The 19,460-nt window shown below is 43.5% G+C and overlaps 1 protein-coding gene across 13 annotated transcripts in view; it reads right to left on the bottom strand.

Moving 5' to 3' along the window:
- Positions 1-19,020, bottom strand: part of ELAVL2 (ELAV like RNA binding protein 2) — a 141,548-nt gene extending 122,528 nt beyond the window's left edge. For 5 of the 13 annotated variants that reach the window (XM_027549102.1, XM_027549108.1, XM_027549109.1 and 2 more), the window contains exon 1: positions 18,481-19,020. The gene's annotated coding sequence lies outside the window, so the exon portion shown is untranslated. Of the gene's footprint in view, positions 1-13,862; positions 14,069-14,253; positions 14,478-15,412; positions 15,434-18,480 lie in introns of those variants that run through there. The other 8 variants (XM_027549104.1, XM_027549110.1, XM_027549114.1 and 5 more) reach the window with 5 other exon arrangements.
- Between the last annotated feature and the right edge of the window lie 440 nt (positions 19,021-19,460).

The following is a 19,460-nucleotide window of genomic DNA, read 5'->3' as shown; positions in this document are numbered from 1 at the left end:
AGGTGAGTGAACCCAGAGTTTGTTATACGGAATGAAGTCAGAGAGAGAAAAACAAATACTGTGTATTAACACATATGTATGGAATCTAGAAAAATAATACTGATGAACTTATTGCAGGGAAGGAATGGAGATGCAGATGTAGAGAACAGACTTGTGGAGGCAGTGGGGGAGGAGAGAGTAAGAGCAATCGAGAAAGCAGCACTGACATGTGTACACTATTGCGTGTGAAATAGACAGCTACTGGGAAGCTGTTATGTAACACAGGGAGCCCAGGCTGGCGCTCTGTGATGACCTAGAGGGGTGGGATGGGGGGAGGGAGGCTTAAGAGGGGGATATATATACATATACATATGTATAATATAGGGGATAGATATATATGTCTGATTCGCATTCTTGTATGGCAGAAACCAATACAACATGGTAAAGCAATTACCCTCCAATTAAAAAAAACAATATACTCTAGTAAATACAATGCTCCAATAGGTAGGTAAGACATTATTTTAAAATACCATGCTATAACTTTATGGTACTGTTCTGATGATGTGTGCGGGAGAGGAAATAAGCCACATGGAGAATTCACTTCCTCATTTCTTTTAACCTCTTTTTCTTCTCTTTTTCTAATTACCTAGAGCAATTTCCCAGACTCTACAATCAATATCTTACAAACATACACAGCCCTTTATGATTAAGGGACTGGCCAAAAGACATTCAGGTCATTTTAAGAAAAAAAGTGTTTCCCAATAAATGTCTTCCAAGGTTTCTACAAAAAAACTGCCAAAGTTCTTCCATCCCAACAAATGTTTCAAAGACAATTTCAAAATAATATGGTACTTGATTTTAGCTCAAATTTAAATGCATACTGGGAGGAACACAGTACTGTGAAGTAATAGGGTGGGTTCCCTTGATCTAGCACAGGGATTCTATAAAAGATTCTATAAAAGGAATTTATATAAAAGAGATTCTACAAAGTTTATTTATAAATTAACCAAATAATTCAAACCACGACAAATGATAGTTTTGGGCAAGTTGGTCCAGTCCTTTAGACCAAGCAGAAAGCTTAACAAACATTCCTCTTTACAGTTTTTATAAATGCAATCTTTATACCAGAAAAGTATTATCAAATAATGTTGATAAATTATACTTCAAAACTGGGTAAGACAGCATATTTTCAAAACCACGAGTAAAGAGAATAAAGGATGCAGACTGTGCAGATAACACTGCCGGACGTGGCAGTGGTTGTATAGGTTATAGTGCGAAAACTGTCCAATTACTGTATACTTAAGAACAGATTTTTGGTGAGATATAAACTATTAATACATCAGATCCAGGATTCAAAGTTCACCATGAATTTAACAGGGAGAAGAGAGTTCAACTTCAGGACCCCTTTCTATTCTAAAATTCTAATGCCTATGAAATTAAAAAAAAAAAAAAGTCTGCTTTTGTGGGAGTAAGGCAGGAAGATGGGGGATGGAAGATAAGGTTAGCAAATGAACTTCCCTGACCATCCACAGAGTTAGGCACCCCAAAGACTCTTTCCCTGTATAGCACAAGTCACAATTCTAAATAATAATTTCCAGAATTATTACTATATGTCTCCTCCTAAACTCTGAGTTTCATGTCAGCAAAGACTAGATCACATTCACCACTATGTCTCAATATCTAAGGTAGTGTGTGGCATACAGTATGAATCAAATGTTTATCAAGTAAATGAAACTGAGGAAACTAAGATATTTTCACATATAAGCTGGAAAAATAATTGTTTTTAAACTACTGCAGAGAAAAGAGGTTGATCAACAATCCAAGAAAAATGGGAATGAATAAGAAATCAAGAAGACAGCAAAATATCCTTAAGGTCAGGAGGACAGGCACAACATAACCATAAAAATTTAAATCCTATAAAGCTACGGGTCCAGAGCAAAAAAAAAAAAAAAAAACTTCTAAAGTTTTAAGAAGCCAGTTTTTAGCAAAAAAGTATAGTGGACTTTTTCAAATACCCATGAGCTATTTAATAAACTGTCAGCAAATTTGCTTCATTTCTTTACACAATAAGAAACAGGAAATCATCACAGGGAATGGGGAAGAGAAAGAAGTGCCAGTCACAATAAAAAAAATTCCATAAGATAAAGTTCCATAAAGATTCTTAGGGAAATTCAATATAAAATGCCCAAGACCTGATCACAAGTCCCCTGGCCTCTTTATGTTTTTTTAGTGTCTCAGAGAACTGGGCAACTGTAGACCACTTTCACTCAAAGTCTTTGGTAGTGAAGGCAAACTTTAAAATAAACCTAGAGAAATTAAGAAGTAGGGGGTATCTAAATAGGCAGTATTCAAGTCAAAGTTGAGGACTGTGGTGTCCTCTACAATTAAATGATTTTACAAAAAGCTATTCAGCTTTGAATTCTCAATACCTATCTTAACTTCTACTTCATCTTGTGATGTCCTAAATATGGCTAAACAGTACAGAGTACCCTTGGCAGGATTCCACCTGACTGCTATGCTATGCTTTCGCTGTGTACATAGCCCGTTGGGCCAATTTTACACCAGAGACACTTGCTTGAAATATGTAGAGACAGTTTTAATTTTTTTTTTTTTTAATTTCCAACAGCTTCACAGAGCACAAGGATAATATTTACAAGTTTGAAAAAGTAAAATATACATAAGGATAAGAAACCAAGAAGCTATTCTATTCTCCAATACTGTGATCGAAAGATACATCACTAAGCTTCCCAGCTGTAAGAGAAAAAAAAATCAGTACATTAAGTGGACATATTTATGAGATTCAAAAACATGTAAAAATTGTACATAAAGGATTTGAGGAAACATGGTATTAGTTAAAACAATATTTTTTGCTAAAATTTCCTCAATGTGATTAAAATTTTAATAATTCATGGTTTACCTACAGATGCAAATAAAACTTTCTCAATTGATAGCTTTTTTTAGGTACTGCCTGGCGTGCTGCGATTCATGGCGTCGCGAAGAGTTGGACACGACTGAGCGACTGAACCGAACTGAAACAAAAACTTTCTGAATTTCTACTACAAGTAGCACACTAGGTGCAAGAGATAATAAACAAGACAGATGTCCCCTTTCAAGGAAAAAACAAAAAGATTATCTTGAATCTGTATTCTTCTCTATCCACCCTCCCTCCAATTGGATTTTCTAAATTAATTTGGAGAACCAAGATAAATCAGTAACAATCTTTACTGGGTAGTTATTTTGTTTATTCAGATTTATACATCATACATTCTACGGTATACGTGACCTGCAACTTTCTCTAAGAACAAAGACAGCTCCATTTCTAAAACCCCACCAGATTTGGAACATATTAGTCTCAGAAACCTAACAACTTTAAGGAACATCCCTTACAGATTCTCTTCAACAAGTTAGGGTAATGGGGAATGACAACTGTACCAGGAATACAGCACACAGTATCACCAACTTTTTTTTTTTCCCCCTTGATTTTTTTTTTAATTTTATTTTTAAACTTTACAATATTGTATTAGTTTTGCCAAATATCAAAATGAATCCGCCACAGGTATACCCGCATTCCCCATCCTGAACCCAACAGAATCCTGAAAGTCTGAAAAAGACAGTGTCTTCATTTCCTTGCTTACAGATCCATACTTCATATGGTTCCAAAAAGTACTCCTGCAGGTTAAGACTGCAAGCTGGCATCAAGACACCAGCCTGTGATGAAATTCTCCTGGAAGATCTCTGATCATAGACCTAAAATAATGCAAGGTCAGAATCCTGGCCCTGGGGAAACAGGTGTGGGTATTCTGCTGGGACTGCTACAGAGACCAGAGTGAAGCTTTTGGAACAAAAACCTGTTAAAACAGCCCCACCACTGGGAGCCAAATAAGACGACCTAGAGATGATATACAGTTGTTGAGGTGCCTCCTGGATCTGTCTCTGTCCTCAGCCACCTTAGACTATAACCAACAGAACTACCAGAGGTAGAAAGAACATCATTCTGGAGTCCAGGGTAATAGGTCATCAACTAGGTAGGGGTCACAGACTTTCACCCCCACTCAGCAGGATGAATCTGACAAACCACCGAGCTCTGAGCTTCATTTCCCTCACCTATAAACTCACTGTCCCAGGCAACTCTTAAGGTCCTCGAAGAAGAGAAACTCTAGCTGTCATCACTGTTCCTAGAGGAAATGCTTGTCTCCCGGCTCCATCACTGTGCACAGTACACCACCTTCCAGTACTGATTCCATCTGTCTTTCTATCCTAATGACCAGGACTTAGAGCAACTAAAAACAGGCAGCTTCTTGCTGCCCCACCACCTAATACAATGCCAACTTGACTGCCCACTACAAAATTTCTTACTCTCACTGCACTCTTACAAGGCAGTAATTCTGAACTTACCGTTAGAAGTTGTATGAAAGTTGTACCAATGTCTTCACTTTTCCTCTCTGGATGACAAACTATGTTGCTCACCATGAAATCAAACTTTGCCCCCTACTGTCCACAAACAATACAGGTAGCTTAGCCAAATTTTTTTTAAAAAGTCCAAGAAACAAGAATACATATTTCCGAAGAGCCAGTTCCACCTGAAGGAATGAACCTCTCCAGCAAAACAAGGAGATGAAGCAGCATACAGGCTGTCCAATCACCTTTCAGAAGAAAAATAATGCAAACGCCACTAATGGAGAAAGGCCAACAGGCAGAGCTGAGAATACCAAGAACGGGCATCAGAAAGCTAACTCAACAGCCTTAAGGACACGTGGTCTTGGGACACGTGATCCCAGCATGAGGAAGACTCAAAGAGAAGGCAGAGATTAGTGCTCGGAAAAGCATCCCGGGTTCTGGCCTGTCACTCACTCGCTGCTACTGCAACTACACTAGCAGGGAAGGAGTCGAAGAAGCCATATCATCCTCACGACTTTTTCCTAAGTGTTTTGAAAAGTAAATGTTATACATGGAGGAAGCTCCTGACACAACATGTTAGCAAGAGAATAAAAGTATGGGGGGAAAACTAGGGGGGCGTCAAGTGTTTCCACACACACGTATGTTTCCAAGCTTTGTTGGACAATGGCAGAATTAACACAGCCGTAGTGGTGTCTCTCTTCAGCCACAACTTACACTTGGCAGGTTCTGCACTGCACAGATATTCTTTACCTGTGGCTGGACTCCTGGCAAACCAGGAAGTAATTATTCATGCCACAAAAGATATACCCAAAAGAAACAACAATGACATGGGAGGCGAGGAGGGACAGACTGAGGAGGAGGAAAGACAAAAACTAAGCAAATATAATATACACGGAGAGCAAGAAAACCACACACCCTCTCCCCAAAACAATATGCAGTATTCCGGCCATGTCCTTAATACCCAGACTACAGAGCTATGTCCCTTTTCTCAAGTCCTCAAAAGACTATTAAAGTTGGAGGGAGAGGCCTGTGACATCTTTCAAGTTATTCTTTTCTGCCTCATCTCCTTAAGAAGACCAAGGAATGAAAACAGCGATATTTTACAAATTCCTCTAAAGCTCTCTCAGTACCTAGGCACTCAGGACTGATGTGTGATGAAACATTAAGTATTACACAAACTTCGTGGCTTCTGAACATAGTTCTAATACGAAAAGACTTGAAGACATTTCTTAAGATCCTTTACTAAAACTGGAAGAAAAAACTTCAGGTGAATTGGAATAAGTATTGTCTCCAAGGTAGACTAGCCCACCGGCCCACCAAAACCAAAGCTTTTCTGATAGCATAGCAGAAGCTCCGTGACGATGATTCTCAACCTTTAGGAAGGTAAAACACAATTAAAAAAAGAAAAAAATTCTCAATTCCCCCAACAAGAAAGACACCCTGGAAGCCCCTCCACCCAACACTCCAGGGCATGTCAAAATAAGCAACATATCCATCTAAAAGAATAATATAATCATGGAAGATGACACCAAGAAGATACTCTTAGTATCAAGAGTTATTTTTACGTGCCTCTGAAAAATAAGTTCAGAATAGACCTACAGTATTTTTTAAACTATACACAGAGTTAATTCAAAAGTAGTTGCTTTCTCAAATGAGGCACACACTTTTATTCGCACTCCATGTTATCAAAAAAAAAAAAAAAAATCTGGCTGGGCTAAAGACTGCACCAATTTTTAAAACTGCCAGCATTAAGCTCCTATTATTCTGAAGGGTTTTGCGAAGTTCAATACAGAATTCCTCGTTATGACTGGCCCAGCTCAAGAGGCTGCCAGGAGAGCAGGGCTTTATAAGCATTGTTCTGTCCTCAGAAGCCACATTAACGCCAGCTTGATAAAACAGATCTTCATATCTGTGTGCCGGGCTGAACAAAAAGTTAACTAGAAATCTAAGTGCTTAAAGTCACCAAAAGGAAAGCTCTACACTGACATTTTCTACCTACTTAGCATTCATCTGTATTCATCTCACTAGACATTAACACACACCAAAGTTGCTCTCTGCTATTTAAATTGTGCTATTATGCTCTGGAGCAGATTAATAATATCCACCTTCCTTATTGTAAAATAAAATTACAGCATTGGTCCAAACATGACATGTGGAGCCTCTCTCTACTTCTGCTGGCGCATCAACCTGCTCTACTGCACACGTGGGAGAAAGCTTTGCAGAGCTGCCCTGCTGTTTCTAGAGAGGAGAAAAGGCTGAAGACTGGGGGAAAAAAAGGGGGGGGGGTGGGGGGGGAGCAGGAGAGAAAAACAACACATATAAACCTCACACCTGGTAACCTCTCGTATCAGCTCTTCTTCACAGGATTCTGAGGGGACAATGTCTTTTCTAAGCTGACAACCATCAGCATTGAGATTAGCAGGTGGGCCACGGGCCTCTTTTAAACAGTTTGGAACATCCTATTAGTTTTCACAGCACCAAGAAACTTCTGCTGACCTGGAAGCATCTGAACAAATATAAGCAGGCAATAGGCAGAAAGAAATATTTGCTCCCAAAGGGGCAGGTCTACAATCCCAGAGTGGGAGTGGAGAAAAGGTAAGATAAACTGACGCAGGCACATATAAAGGAAGGAGGAGGCATTAAGGAAAAGGAGGTCAAAGACAAGACTTCTCTATCTAAAACAAAGACTTCAAGATGTATATTTGTAAGGAACAACCTAACGTAATTCAAATATTACTTGTAAACACAAAGAAAATCAAAAGAACTAAAGCCTTTAGAACTATTGCCTTTGCCTAGATATTTAAATAAACTTTTTAATTCCCATGACTTTAGGAATTGTAGCATTAAACTCACAGGCTCAAATACCCATAAAGGCCAGACAGCAATTTATTTTGAAGTGAAATAAACCAGGCTCCACATAAAGGGTGCAGTTAAGGAATATGGGCTCAGTGTTGCTCCATCTTCACACATTTCCGAGACAACACAAATAGGGCTCTAGATCTCTATTTGATATTTCCCAAAGCCTAAACCAACAACTCACTACTTTTCTAATAACATAATTTAGGCCAAATAAAAACTTCAGAATATGTAACCCATGGGCCACCATTTGGAATCAGGGGCTGAATTCACTTGTCTGTTGATACCTATTTCTCCTTTTTGTTTTGTAATAGCAATTGTCTTGGTCACAGAAGGGAGTCTTCAGTGAGTAAAATGCAACAAAATGTTTAAGGGCCAATGCAAAAGTGCAAGCCAAATAAGAAAAGGGCAAGTGAGTAGGTTACACCTGACCCAGAACTGCCAGGCTAGTAGAGCTGGCACGGGGCTCAGCAGCACAGACAGGTGACTAAGGGCCAGCACAGAGGGGTCACAGAGGAGAGGAAGGCTGTGGGTGGTTTCTGCAGAAACAAAGGCAAGGAAAGGATAAAGGCCTAAAGCACTGGTGTTCTGGTATTTGGGGAAAGTCCATGAGTCATTCACAGTCACAGGCCAGAAAGGACCCAAAGGGTTTAAACAAAACAAGCCAGGCACCAGTAAGTAGCACCTAGGGGAGACAAAGTGGTGTTGAGTAAACTCATACAGAAATAGGCCTTACCTTGGAAGAGATTATAGAAACTTGCTCACTCTATAATAAGCTTTGTATATTTAAAACATTCTAGATAGCTCTGCAATAAAGGTGGGTGATCCTCGCGTCACCAGAGGTACCTCCAGCAGAGCAGCAGCAACGGAGAAATAGAAAAGCTCACTTCTGAAAAGCAGCTCAGAGGAAATTCAGGACCAAGTACCATCAGTTCCAGGAATATTTTCCCCACCTTAATCTGCTGAATCTATTTTCAAATACGCTGTGATTTATTTGCTTTGAGACATACTTCTTTTATTTCTGATATACACAAATGATGCCTAAAGGATAAAAAAGTGTTAAACATCCTTTAAAAACTGAACAGGTGAGCAATTTCCAATAACTTACTTGACAGGGCATTCATCAATGACTTTTCACTTGGGGTGTGAGAGGGTATTAAAACAAACACGGAAAAAAATGTTACTTCTGTGTAAATTTCATTTTTTTTTGATGTATAGGAATAGATCCTTGATAAGAGATTAAAATTCAAATCAAGAAAATATGGACTGATTATTTTAATGTAAATGCTTAAATTTTAGACTTTGATTTCTCATTGAAAAAAAGATGGAAAATTTAAATTGAGACATTTATATTCCTGGAATGTCAGCTGGCTAAATTCTCATAATTTTACATGTAATCTCTTAACTTTATTTATATTTTCAAGAAAAAAATACATTTTAAACTTCCCTTCCAAATTCCACTGATATATTTATATCTATTTCCATATTGAAATGTTCAAAGACATAATTCTCCCAAAACCTCCCTGCAGTCTGGGAATTTTCTTTCTCCATGGCAGAAATATGTATTATATGACAGTATGCTATAAGGATGGTATGTTCTAAAAACAATGGTTCATAAAACACACTGAAAGTCAAATATATAAAAGTCATCTATAAGGTCCACCTATTACCACCTTTCCAATTCAGGAAACATTGTCATTCCACTGCCGGAAATCTTATACTTTAATATGCTGATCTTCACACCATCACAGAGATGTGGAGGGTTGAGGTTTTATACTCAAAGGTTAAGAAACCAAGGACACAGGTAACTGAGTCAAAATCAGACAATGGAAACTTCAAAATTCCAGCCTAGTATTTTCCTCCTGGCTCTGCTAAATGAAGAATTTCAACTGAAGTGACAAAACCTACTCAAGCAAGACAACTTAGTAGCTAAACTGGCAGCACTGTGCTCACAAGACCACCTTACAAGTATAATATTTGTTTACAAAATCAGAATGGATTTTAAAACAAACTGTGAGGAGACAAGGGAGCTTAGAGTCTGTCCTGGTTGAAAGCTGAAGGCCCGCACCGCTAACACGCCGGCACACAGAACAGAGCTGAGTGACTTCTCCCTGCTCTCACCAACACAAGACAACTCCAAGTCTCAAAGTCCCGTTTCCATCCTGAAAGAACAGTTAATCAGTCTGATATATACGAAAATAAGGATTTTTGTGCTATTCCATTAACAGTCTTTAAAGCTGCTGAAATAATCTCCAGTAATCAACAGCCCACAACAACAAAAATTCTGGGGAAAAAGAAACACTGGTCATGTAAAATATAAATGTCCTTTTTATAAGACAGATTCCTTATTTAATTCAAGGAAAAAGGCTGGTATAAATTACCACTATTAGAGAAAGAAAAAACATACAGATACCTCAACCTAATAGTCTGAAACTTAACTGATGCTAAAACAAAACCTTCATGATTTAAAAAAAAAAAAAATTTTACTATAACTGTCTCAGGATAAATAAATCTATTGAGAAAAAGCATTCGGTTTTTTTCAAATAATTTCTAAAAGCAGGAAAGAGGGTCTTGACTGCCAAACCTTATTTGCTACTCATTTTCAGTCAGAAACTGATATAATGAAATCAGTAATAAAAACAAATACTAGGAAAGTGCAAGTTTATTAAAAAGAAAAAAAAAAACACAATTACTTGCAATTAATAAGGCAACCTCCAAATTGGTTCGATTTCAACTCCACACCACCTATTCCTATGACCTTCTCTGTTATTTTACTTATCCCACTCCTTGCCAAAGCACCTATCTTCTTCTGCATAAAGGCTGCTTACAAGGAAAACCCTTATCTGTCATCACACAAAACTAATGAGCAACCCTGTAAAGGGAAATACACAGCTAAGAATATTAATAAAATTGATGTATTCAAAATCTAACCCAAAGCACTGAGAAAATAAATAATATCTTTACCCAAAAACAGGTATTTTTACGTAGACTAATCTCCGGAAACTTAGCATTTGTATTAGCCGGTATACATGAGATGCACCTAGTGCAGTGTTACAGAGTCGCCGCCTTCTGTTTTGTTTTATACAGTGGATTACAAACAAGGCTGCTGATATAGAAAGTAATCTTTCTTTAGGGGAAAAAAAAAAAAATTCCTGTGACTTTACTAAAATTAAAGTCATGATATACATGATGCATGCTAAAAGCCAAATCTGTTCATTTCTTGTTAGTGAAAATTTTCTCAAATATACCATAAAACCCTGTGAGATTTTACTCTACACTAATTCCTATTTTTAGTTCAGACTTCAAGTTACCGGTTCTACTTAAACCATAAAAAATGCATATCTTTTAATACAAAAAAGCCTTAAAACAAATTACTGCCTTTAAGCTTAAGTGCCTTCTGTTGATACTTAGCACTTGAAATCAAAGAAAAATCAACAAGCGTTGCAAACCAACCAGTATCTAGAATCAAATAAACAGATGATAAATGTTCTTTCCAAATTAGTAACAAAACAATGGGTTTGGCATCTGAGTACACAACATGTGGGTTCTGGAAGTAAGGAGAACCAGTGAAGACTTCCACATCTGTAAAAGGAAACTGGCCAGAGCAAGTAAACATTCTATGCATCTAATGTCCTCCACAGAGTTAATTCAAGAGTTGGGTGTGGCATCACCACTGCACAAAGCCTTGGATTTCCAACACTTCTATAACACAAAGCAGCAAAGCTAGCAGCTAAATATTAACGATTGAGACAGCCTCTAAGCAGGACAAGCAGCATACTCTGTGGGACCCAGAACAAAACGAAAGTACTGGTCCCCTTGTTCAAAATCAAGAATTTCAAGGGGCAGGCTTGGCCCCTTTCAGTCCATTTCACGGGCCCATTCAGCAGCCCTGCCTCCAACCAACTACTAACGCTAAAGAAAACAACATCATCGTCATCACCGTTTTTGATGTGGTAGCTTACTATGATCATTGGCCTGTTCAGCTGATTTTCCAAAGAACCAGAAACCGCTAGGGTAGGTTTTCCACAGGGTGGCACATCATCCAGGCCCTACACCATCAAAAAAACTAACCTGGCCAGGCTAAATACTGTGTATCTCCAACCTTCCTTACTTCCAAGTAAACATGATCAGCGAGAAAGGTGACAATAAGAATGTGATAATATGGTAGATTTAGTAAGATTTCAAGTAAGAGAAAAAGAACTGACCCTACCAGACAGCCCAAACCATCAAAGAGGTGAGGGAAAAGTCAGTCTTGGTAAGATGCTGCTTCAGAGTATTTAAGGCCTTCCGGGACAAAGAACATGAAAGAGTATTTTGCCACTGTAGTGCTCTTGCACCATGCTGAGGCCTAAAGGGCATCACACTTTTTAGAAAGATTTCTCTCCAATCAAATAAAGAGGAAAAGGTTGACCCTAGCCTAGAAGCTGGGGTATTCTGGATGGCTCTGTTGTGTCCTTAAAGAGAACTGTGCACCTTCCTTCTAGAAGAGAAAAAGACATTTGAGGTAAAGCAGTATTTTGTAACCATCACATTAACATGAAAAGCACAAAAAGCTAGAAAGGCTGAAAGGGGACAACAAGCATCCAGCCAGGAACATCTGTCTATACACAAAGAACCAGAAGCTAGATTAAGAAATGAGAAAGCAGAAATGCCACTTAAGAGCATTGTTCTCCAGTTAACCGGCTGGGAGCTGGGTCTTACCTAAAAGCGCCCAACCAGACAGAATTATCTTGCTTCTCTGGTGAAGAAGCATTAACAGAACCAACCAACCAAAAAACCAAAACCAAAAAGGAACTCTAACTACTAACACACTCTGAGCCTAGAACAGGAAAACTAGGTTCGGTAGGAAATAATAGGCCTGATGGACATTGACCAGTTTGGGGTACCTGGTCGATTCTAGGACAATATCCTAAAACTAGAATTCTCTTGAACCATGGAGAAAGAGTGTGTGAAGCTTAAACAGATGACCCGATATAATTTCTAAGAGTAAACAAGATACAGAGAAGGAAATACCTAAAAAACGGAGAGAAAGGACACCTTAAACGCCTACGACTCGTCTTTGAAGAGAAAAAAAACCTTATTCCCCTAAAGGTGGCAGCACAAAGTTACCCAAAAGGGCATTAAGGGGCCAGTTTTGAGCCCACAGACACAAAAATGTTCTCTCAAGAAGGAAAAGAGAAGTAGAGGAAGCATAGAAAATCAAATGTTATGTGTTCCTTCAAAATCTGATTTTCCAGAACCCTCTTGCCCCCTCATAGCTCTACCTCCATTTCCAAGAGAACTTTCTCTAAGTATGTACATCCCCCGCCCCCTAAAAAGTGTTACATCAACATTCCTACAAACCTATTATAAGGAACAGCTCAAAAACAAACGCAGTAACCTTGCAGTTCCTCCAGCAAGTCCGTCTCGCATTTCTAGAGCCAAAGGTCCAGATGAGAAAGTAGATCCAGGAAACCTTTTCCGCCCGCTCACCAAAATGGAGACTCCAGATCAGCTTCCGCAAAAAAGAGCGACCTTAGCACAAATGAAAAATTCAGACGACTCTGGGGGAAACGATTCTGGACAATGTTGTCTTCAAGGGCAACTGAACAGTATTTCAAACAAACCGATTTTACTTAAGGGGATGGGGAAATTACACCCCAACTGGTATTAGCAGCGTTCCTAAATGGATTTATTTGCCGTTAAGTTCGGGACTAAGGTACATTTTTATGAAGATAGAATTATTATGGGTAGGTCCACCGAAATATTAAGTTTTTAAAAGCTCTTTGTCCTTGCCGGACATATTTCGTTTGGCATTGTTAAACGCCATCCTTTGGGAAGGAAAAAAGGAGAGTAGAGAGCCGATAAGAAACCCTTGTCTCTGCACATTTTTATGAAACGTAGAGAAGAGATAAAAATTTTTATCGTAAAGACGATCTTTTAAAACGCACACTATTAAAATGATCAACTGGACAACTACGACTCCGTGCTTGTAGGTCACATCTAGAGGCAGGATTCTGCGCTCCAGCCCTCTAGGATAACAAGTCGGCTTTTAAGGAAACGCCGTGGAAGGCTGTTTGCTGGTCATTGTCACGACCACTGGAGGAGCACCTGCTGGTGAACCGAGGCAGGTCCGCCCGAGACTCTACCGGTCTCACCAGGGCATGCTCACACGTCCGTGCCCCGGGGCGCAGCTGGCAGAGCAAGAGGCAGCTGCCGCCGCCGCGAGCCAAAGCCGGGAGCTTGCCTCACCCGGCCGCCAGACCCGACCCGCGGTTCCCGCCCAGTGCACCGCTCGCGCGCAAACCCGGGTGCGACCTCGAGCTGCGACCTCCCGCGACTGCACCCGACCTCACCTGACGCGGCGCCAGGGAGGAGAGCGGCCCGAGGAGCCTCTCCGCTCTGCCCCGGGCGCCCACGGTCCCAAACCTCCGCACACTGCGCGACCGCGGCAAGTCTCGAGACGCCCCGAGAGCGCCGGGGGCCACGCGCGCTGGGGCGCCGGACCACGGGGCACACGACCTGATACCACCCGGCTGGGGTAGCCAGTGCACGCCACCTCCCACAAGGCGGAGGTGCCAGTGCACCACAGGAATCCTGCCCTTTTTCTAGAAAAGCCCCCTCCCCCACTTTCCCTCCAATACACTCACCTGCGTCTCGGCGCAGTGCTTCTCGCGCTACACGCGGCCGTACCCGGGCACGTCCACGCCCGTGCACGCTGCCGGGCGCGACTGGTCCGGCTAGGCTCCCGCCGCCCCCAACCAGCCCGTGCCCACACGAGGGGCGGTGCCACCTCCCGAGGCGCCCAATTCCCTCGACTCCCGCCGCCAGGGGCCGAGCTCTAGGAACTTCCCGTGCACCACCTCCGCCGCCCCCAACAGCGTTCCCGCCCTGAGCCCGGACGAGGGCTCCTGCCGAGGCGAGGCCGGACTCCGCAGCCCAGCGCCGCGGCGGCGCGCACCGCCCTCAGCCTCGGCGTCCGAAAGCGACTCAGGGCCCGGCGAGGCGTGCCCGCCCCCACCCCACGCCCCCTGCACTTGCCTGCTGCGACTCGGAGCTGCAGCTACTACTGCTCGCGCCGCCGGCCGTCACACAGCCGCGGAGGATTCGCTCCGGGCGGGCTCCGCGGAGAGGCGGTGGTGGCGGCGGCGTCCCCAGTTCTGACGGTGGCGGGAAGGCGGACTGGAACCCGGCGGAACCCACGCCCCACCCGCGCGCGCCGGTGACCGGCCTCCTCAACCGGCCGGCAGCTGCCTCAGTGACGCCCGGGCGCCGCGGTCCCGCCGTTTGTAGCGGGGCGGGGAGGAGGGGCTTGCTTGGAAGAGCGCCAGGAGGCGGGGCCGGCGGCGAGTTCGCGGCGCCGCGGCTGCTGCCGCCGGCGCGTGCCCTGCCCGGCCGCCCCGAGGGTAGGTGCCTGGGAGCAGACGTCTGACTGCAGCCGCTCCCGTCCTTCTCGCCCGGCTTCCGATTCCGAGCAGGCCCCCTGACCAGGTTCCCCGGGCAGCGCGGAAAGCGTCGCGCACCCAGAAGCGTCAAATACCAGGTGCAAGTTTGCAAACCCCGAGGCTCCGGACGCTAACCGGCAACCGGAGAGATTTGCGCGAGGGGTACTTTGATATATTATGTGTATCAAGTATATATATATATACATACACTCACATCTTGCAAGCAAAGCTAAAGGGCTTTTTCCTACTTCACAGCGGAAGGGTCCGGTCCCTTCGCGAAAAACTACAGGCTTGCCGGCGCTGCCCTTCTCTGCCTTTCTAGATGGAATCTGATGTTCAAATAAGCCCCGAGTACCTGTGCGGGGTGCTATTCTCTGCTTCAAACGCAAAAGTAGGAAATCCTGCACTCGACTGTATAAGCGCCTGCCTCTCGCCGCATCCTTCCAACGCCACCCACCGAAGCCCTGAAATGGCCAACTCTTCACCGAGGGGGCGTCCCATCGCTGTATTTCCTTGGCCCGCCCCCACGCCCTGCTCAATCTCTTTCCTCAGGAAAAACCTGTGCCCGTCCTCAAACCCAAGGCTGGGAGTCAAAACCGACTCCAAGCCACGCGGCGGAAGCACGTTTTTACACCTGCTCAGCCGTTTAATTACAAGAGCACCTGTCGTGTTGTTTTTTTTTCCTTTGCAAAAGCTTCCGTTTTAACCCTTCCCCCTAAAAAACTACATTTAAAAATATCACCTGTCAAACCTACCTGTAATCGCAAGAGGTAAGAGAAAAGAACTGAGCAGTGGGCAGCTGAGTCGCCGCAAGAACGTGACCGAGGTTACAGCTTCAAGGGCATGATGCGGGTTTGATGCAGCAAGGTCCGCTAAGGGCGGCCAGCGCTCCCCGCCCCCACGCGACGGGCGGGGCTGGGGGAAAAGAGGGGAAAGACTCATCTAACCCAGGACCAGGGTAGGGGAGACAAAATTGCCCTCTTGCGTGAAGTTAAATCAGACACAGTAAAGCAGGGGGCTCAGCCATGATCGAAATGGAGAAGTCCATCCCTCAACTTGGGGGACCCGGACGAGGGACACCAGAAAGAGCTAATTGATTCTGTATCAGCATTTCTGTTGTCACTCCAGTTACGATTTGCAATTAAATGACCTTAATTGACTTTGTACGGGTTCCTGGGAAAATGGCTCAAAGCGCCTGCGTCTCTCTGACCTCCCTCTAAACAGTCAATTATAATATTCCATCCCAGGCAGGCGGGATTGCTAAGAATGCCTGTTTCGAAACGTCAGGCAAAAATGGGCCTACCAAATTTGCCAATCCAAGCCTAAAACTCTTAGAATGCCTTACGACGCCCTACTTCCTGAAACTGACTTCTTGAAGTTATGGGAGTCCTCTTTCTCAACAGAGTTCCCCAAGTCTTCCAAAGCGCTTCTACTTGGCTAACACTGCATTTTCGTGGAGAACTCCAGAATAGGTTAAGCTTTATAAAGTAGGCTTGCCAATCACTTGGTTAAAAGAGGGAAGGGGAACCCAGGAGTACCTGGTGTAAGACACACTAAGCAATAACTAAGAGAAATAGTTACTTTTTAATCCCCCAAAAGGTGATATTTAAACACTCGGCATTTTGTCTCTCTTTTTTCAGACTTATTTGTTCAGATTCTAATACATCTTTCAGATGTCCCATTTAAGAAACCATTTTACCAAGGAAATTTTATGGGCCCCAGACTTCCTATCCTTCCATCCCCCAAACACTCACACCTTTTCCCCTAACTTTTAGGAACTGATTTCCTGTTTGGGAAATAATTTCTTAGGTTATTAATGTCCACTCTTTACCCTCCCCCCACCATGTTAAGACTACATTTTATAGATTGCACTGTAGGCCTAAGAAATAAATCACCTCGACTTCCCTCGCACTCTCAACATCCAGAGGATGGGTATAATAAATGTAGGAAAAGCCTGAAGGTTTAGAATCTTAACCAACAGGAGTGTTTGTACATGAGTAGGAGAGGGAAAAGAACCTGTTCGCGGAGAAAGTACAGGAACATCCATCCTGGCCCAGCCGTATTAAGAGTAAATTCTAAATGGTTGACTATTTCTCTCACTCGGGCCACAATAAAGCCAGATCTGCAGTTGGTAATTATGAGAGAAAACACCCAGCGACATCAGTTTCGCTAACCTATGCTCGAAAATGGAAAACGGGAAATGTATCCAACCTCCAATTTCCCACAGTTGTATAGCTCTCATATTAATTCTTTACAAACGTGAAATAGGTGGGTATGTGGCAACGTGCTGGGCATAAATTAAGCAACAATGGCCACACGAAGTCCTGTTCGCCGCTGAGATCCCGTGGTAGGCACTGCCACCTTGCAATCCCCAACCCCCACTGCCCCAGAGATGGCAGAGTCGAGTCCAGAGGAGGCCGGCCGAGCGTTGGCTTTTCGAACCAGGTGGGTGGGTGGGGAGGAGAGCAAAGAGAAATTAACCCCAGCCGGCTTTGTATGTTTTCCCCATCCTCTCCCTCTCAAGCACCACACAGGCGCTCTCACGCACACATACTCACCCACATCCCCTCGTGCCAATAATTTAAACTTCTCTTAGGCAAAGCCAGCGCCACCACCACTCCCTCCACCCTCCTCGCCCCAAGATCACCCTTCCAGCGCGAACATCCTCCCCCTTTCCCACCTCTACCCTGGGTTCTCTTTTTCGCAGCAGAAAGCCAGCTGGTTTCTCCTAAACCCTGACAAATCACAAAAGTTAAAATGAAGCAAGAGTCTGCCCAGCGTCTCATCCCCAACCATCTTTCTTCAGGCGTCAGTTTAACAATAGCTATTCGAGAAAACGGGGGCTGGGGGGGGGGGGGTGCAGCAAGGAAGGGGGTGAGTGAGGGCTCTGTAGCCTAGTTGGCTACTGAGGTGGCTGTGGAGCCTTGTCGGCTGCTAAGGGGTTCCCCCTAGCCCAGAAGGCGAAGTCAGCCGCGTAGGACCAAGGACAGGGCTTGGAATCCACTTCCCAGCGCCCAGCACAGTTCGGCTTCCATGCAGCCGCCCCTCCACAGACACAGCTCTAAGGATCTTATTTACGCTTTTCTGAACAAAGGGAATCTCATATCCGGTACAGGCTTAAGAATTCGGCCCTAAATTGGCTATCTTCTTTTAAAACAGAAGCACGATAATTGGCGACCGTGATTTAGAGTCCGTATACCTCGCAATGATGAGTTTTGACAGCTTCTACCCACCCCACCCCAGCCCCAGCCCCAGCCCTCGGGCGGCATGTACTTTTTTTCAGTCAACTACAACTCGCTGCCTGGTGCAGCATCTAAATTCCATCTGGCAATCCTATCTCCCCAGCACATGTTATCTGGTTAATGCAATTAAGTATGGGGTTTTCGCTGGTCTAATCTCCAAGTCCAGGCTTCTGATTCCCCTTAATGGTTCTAAAGCCTCTACGGTCCTTCGGTTGCTTCGCGAAAGTAGAGGCATGCATCCTCCCTTAAACCCAAGTTATCCCTCTCTTCCCACGAAATGAACTTCCAACCTCAATCCCAGTTCACTGATCATCTAGACTCCCGCTGTACCCCTGTTATACACTGGCCACATTTACCACTTAAGTTTTTGCCCCTGACATTTGCGAATATTCAATACGTCAAGCATGCGTCCACTGTCTTTTAGTCTAGCTCTCTAGAATTAAAAAGCAGAGCAGTAGCTTTGAAATGAGACAAACATGTGCAATTAACTTCTTATTCTGTATTCCGCTCACTTACAGGTTTTCTGGGTTTGCCAGCGCATCGCTGCAACTAATGATTAAAGAAACCAAACCGAAACTTACCTTTCTCCCTTAAGGTTTTTGTGTATGTGTGTTTTTAAAGTAACGGTGCAGTTCTCCCAATAAGGATGAGCAAGAAGCTGCTGGATAGTTCTCTTAAGACAGCACGAAACCTAAACTGTGCTCGGCTTAAAAGAAGCAAATAAAAAGAAATGCTTTCGACCCCAAAGTCCAACGCTAAAAGAAATGGCGAAAAAAAAATATGAAAGGGGAGGGGAAACTTAAAAAAGAGAGTTTAAAAAGACGGAGAGACTACCCTCCTATTGCCTTTCAACTAAACAAAAAGGGGCAAGAAAAACAAACGAAGGAACAAAGAAAGAGACGAAAGAACGTTTTTTCAAAAAGACGATGTCTTTCTCCTTGTTGCTTTTTAGTAGGTCGCTACAGGAGTAAGCTGCTGCATCTCTAACTGAGAACAGAAATAAGGGGGGAGGACGTCTTAAAAGGGAGGTGGACTGGACCACAGATTTATAGCACGGTATCACCAACCCCTTCTCTGCCTCCGCACTGCCGTGTGTGCAGCTGCTCTGCCAGGCTCCTATCCCAAGCAGCACGCGCGGAAGTATACGCTAGGTCGCTTCACAACGCAACTTGCTCATCTCCCTAGGATCCTGATTGGCCTAGACGGTTCTATTGAGTCCGCCCAAGCGAGGCCGCGCGATATGATTGGCTAGGTGCTTGTGTCACTCTCGAGAGCTCAATGGAGTCCCGTTTCAAGGTAAGTTGTGCGGAGAGGTACACACTTAACACTGGCGGCGAAGGGAAATGCAAGAAGCAAAAAGAGATGGGGAGAGAGCAACGTGGGAGGGTTGGAACTGTACTATCAGAGTTTGCGATATGGCACGACCTCCTTTCTTCTTAAATCTTTCTGCTTCGGAAAGACTCATTTCCTTTTCCATCACTGCCGCATCTGTGGCACGTTTCTTTATAACATTAAAACTCTGTCCGGTATGTATGAGTCATTGAGAGCTCCCTGTCTTTGA

Source organism: Bos indicus x Bos taurus, chromosome 8, assembly GCF_003369695.1.
Source record: "Bos indicus x Bos taurus breed Angus x Brahman F1 hybrid chromosome 8, Bos_hybrid_MaternalHap_v2.0, whole genome shotgun sequence".
Lineage (NCBI taxonomy): Eukaryota > Metazoa > Chordata > Mammalia > Artiodactyla > Bovidae > Bos > Bos indicus x Bos taurus.
This window is presented reverse-complemented; position numbering and strand designations above follow the sequence as displayed.